This window comes from Phascolarctos cinereus, unplaced genomic scaffold (genome assembly GCF_003287225.1).
Source record: "Phascolarctos cinereus isolate Bilbo 61053 unplaced genomic scaffold, phaCin_HiC Scaffold_726;HRSCAF=1367, whole genome shotgun sequence".
Taxonomy (NCBI): domain Eukaryota; kingdom Metazoa; phylum Chordata; class Mammalia; order Diprotodontia; family Phascolarctidae; genus Phascolarctos; species Phascolarctos cinereus.
Window position 1 is genome coordinate 363,965,683 of NW_027556098.1, and position 7,864 is coordinate 363,973,546.

A 7,864-nucleotide genomic window follows, 5' to 3' on the forward strand; every position below is an offset into this window, starting at 1 on the left:
TCTTTCATTTTATACCTAGAAAATCTCTGAGTGTTATTTTTGGGTAACTGTGGCACACAGTATTTGGTGCATTGGCCGGGAAAACGTGACCAGGTGGAAGGACAGAGTCCTGGGCCTCTTGGGGCGGCGTGCCCTGCCTGTATTTTAGGCAGCCCATGCAGCTTGGGATTTCTTCCCCTTCCACCAGGTGAAGTGACCCAAAGCGGAGAGACTAGGTGTATAGTGAAAGTAAAGGAGAGGACTCTGCGGCAAATCCCGACCGTCATGTGGACAGAGCAGTCAGGTAACTTGTGTGCACATGGCCCAAAGTAAGCACCTAGGGAACCCTTGAGTCAAGCATTTACCGACTCTGGAGGGGGTGCCCCGGATAGGAAGGCTCTTGGGTGACTGAGAGGTGGAGGCGACTCCCCTGTGATTGGGCGTACGGAACCAGGGGGTTCATCAATATTGAAATGGGCCGGCTCAGTCCAAGCTGCCCTCCGCAGAGATTGAAATTAAAAGAATACCAGTAAATAGTCCCTTGGGAAATAAATTAAGTAATTGGAATGAGTTGCCAAAATATAAAGGGAAAGGTAAAAAAAAATGATTAGATACTGTTGTTTTGTTTGGGGTAATAAAGATATTGGAGGTGGCACGATTTGGCCCTATTACGACTTGGCTGAAGACTGGGTGTGCCAGAAATTAAATGTATTTGTGAATGAAAAGGATCCTGTGGACCCGGAGGAAGTGATATATGCTGGTTTATGGCTTCCAGGGAGCAGGATGTTTTTGTGTGAAAATAAATCTAAGAAGAAAGAGGATAATAAGGAGGGGGAGGTAATGTCTCAGGAGGGGTGGGATCCACTGTCACCTCTTCCTCCCCCCCATGCAATACCCCCTCAGGGGCTGGCGGTTCTGGCTTCCCCCCCTACCCCCCTATATACACACACACACACACACACACACACACACACACACACACACACACACAATATATATACTTTATTGTTTAGGTTATATGATTGGTAGGGGATTTCTGACAAGTTTCTCGCTTTTGGATTCTCCCTATCATTTTGTTCTATGTTTGTCTGTGTGTGAATGATGGTCTGTGATTAATGTCTCTGAGTTGTTGATCCTTTACTGCCAGGCAGCCAAGGGCTGCAACTGGATTCTGAAATGCTGCTAGTAACTTTCTCCCCTTCCCCCCCTCCCTAATACCAGCCGCATTCCTGGGAGCAGGTGGATGGGGGATAGAATGGGGAAAAAAATATATTCTTTATTATTTGGGTTATATGATTGGTAAAAAGCAAGTTGAAGAGGATCCTCAAAGTGTCAGGTCAGAATTAGAAAGAAACAAGGTATGTGCAGTTTTAAAGGGACTTTAATCAAAGTCCATCAGAGGGATAATTAGGTAGAAGGAAGGCAAGAAGGTTTAAGCAAGTAGGAGAGAGGAGTATGTGTAGGAAGCTTAAGGAAGGTACAATTTATTTGCACAGTGTGAACAGAGGTTTTGAAAGTAAAAAGGTTTGGAAACTCTTGAGGAGTTGTTGGAAAATATTCTCTTCCTAAGGTGGATGGAAGAGAGAGAGATAAGGGGGAAAGGAGGGTGCTCAGATCAAAGGGAGGCAGGCTAAGTAAGTCTTTAACCATTCCCTGCCTTATATAAAAGAGAAAAGTTTTTGTGTACCATAAAAGGAACAAAAGGTAATTTATGGGCAGCCAGAGGCTGTGCTGAATGAACTGTGATGTTCATAATTTATTACATTGTTTGGTATTAAGATAAATTGGGAAAATGTAAGAATCTGCAAATTGTTAAACTTTGGTATTGTTATGTCAAGTGGTTTTTCATAATTTGAATGTTATTAAATTGAAACTAAAAAAATATAGTGAAAAAAATATATAGTGAAAATTGTGTGACAAGTGAATTGCTTAGAATGCATATTAAAGTTGTAAAAGCTGTTTGGCAAGAGAGAGAGGGAGGGAGAGCCCTATTCAATATCTCCCTTCAGAAATTCAAAAAGAAAGCTGTGTAGTAGTCAATTAATTATTAAGCTCCAGAGGTGTCTACCTGGAGGGAAAGCAAAAAGAAATAGTTAGAATACTGGCCCAGTACATTTTAAGCTGCCCCGAGATGTTACAATAGGCGATTCCAAACTGTTGGTAAACCTTTTGCAAGAAAATGTGAGCATGAATGGGGAACTGAAATATTGAAGAAATATATAAAAGGCCCAAGGGTATTGAATTTAGAAAAGCATATTTGTATAATTTTAAGAGTACATATTGTTATTTGGCGTTAAGAAATTTATTAACTATGTGGCCCCAAGAAAGTTTTATTTACTTTAGTTTATATTTCTAAAATTTTCCTTTATTGTATAATTTGGTAAGCAACTGTATCATCTGTGTTGTCAGAAAAGCAATTTTTTTATAATCAAAATGTTGTTAGGTTCTTTCTCAAGGCTAACAACCGGGATGGGTAGTATGAGCCAGGCTCTTAAGGCAGGGATTAGTGGTTGTGGGGAAGTCTAGGCCTTGAAGAACCTTGATTGGGAGTGGCCCCAGGAGACTGCTGGACCTGGTAAAGGGGTCTAGAAAGAAAGAAAGATTTTTTTTATTGGGTCTCTTTTAAGTTTTTAACATACTGCTTACATATTTCTGAATTTTCTTATGTGATGTAATCCAGTAAGCAATTGTATTAGTTATGTTGCTGGAAGGGCAATTTCTTTTACAATCTGGAATGTTAAATTAATTATGAAATCAGAGAAAAGAGAAAAAGGAATGAATTTGGCTGTTGGGGCATTCTATATGATCTTGTTTTGTAACATTTCCTTTCAAATATTGTAATTTAAGAAAGCATAAAATTTCCAAATTTTTTTAGTTAAAATTGTTTTGCTATCATTTATGAAATTTATGAGATTGTTAACTATTTGGGGTTACTGTTTTCATGCTAAAACCTAAAAGGGTTAATTAATTACTGTATGTTGAAAGAAGGAGATAGTGTACAGCCTTATCAGGTTGGTTCTGCCCAGTCAAGGGCACCAGTATCAGCCCTCTCTGAGGGCCGTGGCAATTCTCATTATTTTGTGAACTTGCCAAGGTCCCTGGAAACCAGGAGAAAAGAATTTGTTAGGATTATGCAGTTCCTGGACAATGAACTTAGCTTGCTGAGAATTTGCAAGTGTATAGAAATTATTTGTAATGATTGGCTTTTACATTAGGACAAGTTTAAATTTGAGAAGGAAAGATGTTAAGTGAAATCTCTTATGTATGTGAGTCCTGGTAAACCTTTATTGCTTACTGCAACTCTATGAGAGCAAAATTAACTGTATCTGGCTTTAAGCTGTGATTAGTGAGACTTGCTGTTTGAAGTAAAAGGCTCTTGGGACTATAACTAATTTTGTTTTGAGTTTGAATTTGATATAGTTGTCTGCATTAAACAAATACTGCATGATTGGAGAACTGTGACTCTATCTGAATTTAAACAAAGTTAAGAATATTTTATCTTGTTATATTTGATATATCACATGTCACTGTTCTTTTTCCTTCTGTAGTAAGTTTCTATAATCAGAAGATTTTGTAAGTACAGTAACAAAGTTGCTAAAATAATTGATTATGGAACATCTTAGATTACTATAGAACTGGGACTAGTGTTCCTGTGTGTGTTCCTATATGAGTTAGGGTCCTTTAATTCTTGGTAATGGTATGGAGACAGGTTTATTTTGTAAATGCCATCAAAGAAACATGGCATGATTAAAAGTTTAAGATTTTATATGTATACTGTGTTAAAATTGATTATTTAATATATTTATGCATGTACTAGAGCCTGTTATTAACCCCTTAGCGAAATCTCATCCTCCTGGTGAGGAAATTAATAATGGATTGATGTAAAGTATAAGACACTGGGTTCTCAGGTGAATTTCTTAAACATGACAATTGACCATGGTTCCAATTTTGAGTTTGTAAAATGATCAGGGTTATAAGGATTAGAAATGTTAATTTAAAATTGTGCTAAAGTCACTTTTGCAGGAGAATGGTCAGAAAGCTGGTTCCTACAAGAAGACAAGATGCTGAGATGCTGTGCTGGAGATGGCTGGAACAAACACTAAGGACCAGATGACTTCATTGACAATATCCCCTGCCAGACAGCTGTATAGGAAAAGACTTCTTGAATTTTAAAGGGACTAATTGCTCAAACTCCCCCTCTAGGGTTTCCTGTTCATAAACTACAAGTAGGTAATTGGGTATATGTTCGATTTTGGAAAGATGAAAAATTAACCCCGAATTGGGATGGGCCCTTTCAGGTACTTTTAACGTCTGATACTGCAGTTCACACCCAGGAGTGGGGTTGGACCCATCACACCAGAGTAAAAGGACCAGTGGCGCCTCCTTCATCTGAATGGACTGCTGAAAAATGAGAGGACCTCAGACTATATCTATGAAGGAGACTGCCTCCTATGGGCCCTTATCATGATCCTTAATCTTCTTTCATTTCTTATAGTGACTGTTACTGCTGTACCTATCCCTGTACTGTTTCCACAAGAGAATCAATTTATACAACTTATGCAAAAGTAGGGGAAATATTTAACCTTAAGAACTGTTGGATTTGTGGGGGGCCTCAACAGCCTGAACAATGGCCATGGGTACCTGTGTCCTTAAGTCCAGCCTGGATCTTAAGTAACAGATCAGAGGTTAATAATCAAACAGGTTTTTGGGCTGAGACTGAAGAACATTCCTGGCCCCTAGTTGAATCAATTAAAGGGAAGTATTATATTAATCAAAAGGGTAGGGGAAAGCAATTGGGGATGAGTACATGTGAGTATACTTATTCCTGCCAGATTGGTTACTTTGAAGTTGACTGTTCCCTATATCAAGGTAGATGAAATGCCACTCATATTAAATGCACTAATGGGACATGGATATCATGTAAGAGTGCAAGGTACCTTACTGGTACTAATTACCGCACAACTTGCAGATATGTATTGGCAGGAGGAAATCCTCATTTAAGCTGTAATCTTTCCCAGGAAATTGGTGACTTACAGCGACCAAATCTATGTAAAGATGAAAATAGTATTAATGGGAAACTGAGGCTTCCTTATTATGATTGGGCATGGAGAAATCAAACATGGTCTGGATATTTTAGGAAATTTTGGAGAAAGGAGGATCATACTAATGCAGATCCAGGGGTGGAAAATTGTAATTGGAAAAAAAATAAACAGCTATGGAAATGTATTTATAAAGATGGGGACCATATATGGTTCCGAGGGGGATCACTGGGAGAGAGGGATATTCAATATTATCCATCAAAAGGAAATGTGAGTTGAATTTTCATTAAAAAAACAACCAGCTTTAAAAGGCCATTATTGGATATGTGGTTTAACTGCTTATACACACCTTCCAACAGATTGGACTGGAAATTGTTCTTACCAGGACAAGAAGGGAAGCAGTTAGGGATACAACTATATGATGACCTTGAAAGAGATCGGAGGTCAATTGATTCATCAATAGCATCTACAGGAAATGCTAACAGTTGGGGGGATGGTTGGCCCCCGGAAAGGATAATAAAAGAATATGGACCAGCAACCTGGGCACAAGATGGAAGTTGGGGATACAGGACCCTGATTTATTTCTTAAATAGATTAATTAGGTTACAGGCTGTTGTAGAAATTATAACTAATCAGACTACCAAAACTACGGATTTACTTGCAACTTATGCCGAGCAGAGCCAGAAGGCTATTCTGCAACATAGACTAGTACTGGATTATTTGTTAGCTGAAGCAGGAGGTGTACGTGGGAAATTGAAGTTGTCAATATGTTGTATAAAACTAGATGATGTAGGACAGGCAGTCAAAAATATTAACAAAGAAATTAGAAAATTGGCTGATGTCCCAGTTCAAACATGGCCAACTCCCTTTAACACCACTTGGTGGTCCTGGTTTGGGGGTAGTTGGTGGAAACAACTCCTGTGATTTGTGCTAATAGCTTTTAGTGGGATTATTTTACTTTCTATATGCATACCTTGTATAATTCAGTTAGTTACTAAGTTAGTAAAAGATAGCATTGCTAAAATTACTACTGCTTCTGATAATACTAGAATGTTGCTTTTGCAGGGACAGGGTTGGGTACCTATGGCAGAGACAGAACAGGATGATCCTGAGAGGAATGAAGGAGAGTTAGATAAAGTGTGTGAGATGATGTTACAAAATTTTGAAGAGATCTCAGTAAGATAAAAGTGGAGGGACTGAGTGAGACAATGTAAACAGTGTGAGATCTCTCAGATGGACTGAGTGTAACAGTTTTGTAGACTGTTACAAACTCAAGGTTGGTTACTCTAGCCTGAATAGGCCCAAGTTTCAAGTTCCTAGAAAACACATGATCTGTACTGTTACATTAGTACTAGGTAATGGCTAATGCTAAATAAGGATAAAATAGCTAGGACTGATAGTATTATAATGAGATTCCTTGTTTCTGGGGTAGATTTTCGCATTTTAGATTGTAAGGCTGAAATGCCTGTCCAATGGGAATTTACAGCCAGTGGTGGGTAGGTGTCTCTGCATTAGGACTATATAACCTTTGTTCTGACCTTTGTGTCCCGCCTCACTTCACTCAGACTGCCGGAGGAAGCAGACACCCGTTTTTCACGAGAACTGTAATAAATCTTTCACTTTATATCTAGAAAATCTCTGAGTGTTATTTTTGGGTAACTGTAGCACACACCATGATCCCCATAGACATCAAATTTTAAGAAACATAAAACAGCCCAGATTTCTTATGAGGAACCATAAGGCAAAATGGAAATAGAAAGAAACCACCAATCACCTCCCACCACCCTTGCTCCCCAAAAAAATCCAAATGAAAACTCCTGGGAACACCAAAGTGAAAATCCAGAACTTCCAGGTCAAAGAAAAAATAGGGTAAGCCAACAAAAAGAAAGAATTAAAGTACTGAAAAGCCATAGTCAGGATCATACAATTAAGCAACTACCACTATAAAGAAGCAAAGAACTGGAATAAGATATTCCAGAAAGCAAAGGATATGGGCTTTCAGCCAGGAATAACTTACCCAGCAAAACTAAGTAAAATGCTATAGGGTAAAAATGGATCTTTAATTAAATAGAGGACTTCCAGTCATTCCTAATGAAAAGACCAGAGATGTGGAGAAACTGTGAAGTACATAGGAATGAAATGAAACATTAAAAGGTAAACATGTCTAAACAATGGGTATTAAACAAAGATAAACTGCTTATATTCAAATATGGGGAGATGATACATGTGTCTCCTCTGATCCCTCATCATTAGGGTTCATAAAGGGAGTCCAACTGGACAAGGGCTGGGTGTGGTCCTATTATATGATGTTGATCTTAAGAAAATAATAAGGTAGAGTCAAGATGGCAGAATTTTTGCTAGCTCACACAATACACTTCCTACAGAACAATCTAGAAAATGCACCAAGCTTAATTCTGATTGAAAATGCCCAAAAAAAAGTCATTGTGAGTTATTTTTAGAGCCCACGGCAGCTTAAGGAGACAGAGAGGTTTGCCAACTCTGAGGCAAAGGCACCACTGGGGGAGTATTTCAGCACCCAAAACCATAAAAGGAACTGAGACAGAGCACCAGGGTAAGAAACACTGAGGTAGAAAGAGATCCTAGAAGGTCCCGGAACTAGTGCTAAGAGCAGGAACGAGGATCATCTGGCAGGTCTGTCTCCCATTACCCACTTACTGGACACAGATCTAGATCAGATAGAATCGGTCCCAAACAAATGCAGGCCTACCGGAATACGAAGCATGGCACAAGTTCCAGAAACGTAGCTGTGTGGCTCTAAGTCCAGAAGCCACACAGCAGGGAGTCAGTTCTAGCTTTCAGTTCAGTGTCTAAGCCTGCAATGGAAT

The 7,864-nt window shown here is 38.9% G+C and overlaps 1 long non-coding RNA gene across 1 annotated transcript; it reads left to right on the top strand.

The window, feature by feature from the left end:
- On the top strand, positions 1–6,653 carry LOC110206262 (uncharacterized). The gene is made up of 2 exons (XR_002323861.2): positions 1–283; positions 3,991–6,653. It is a non-coding gene; the product is annotated as an uncharacterized LOC110206262 (long non-coding RNA).
- The last annotated feature ends 1,211 nt before the right edge of the window (positions 6,654–7,864 follow it).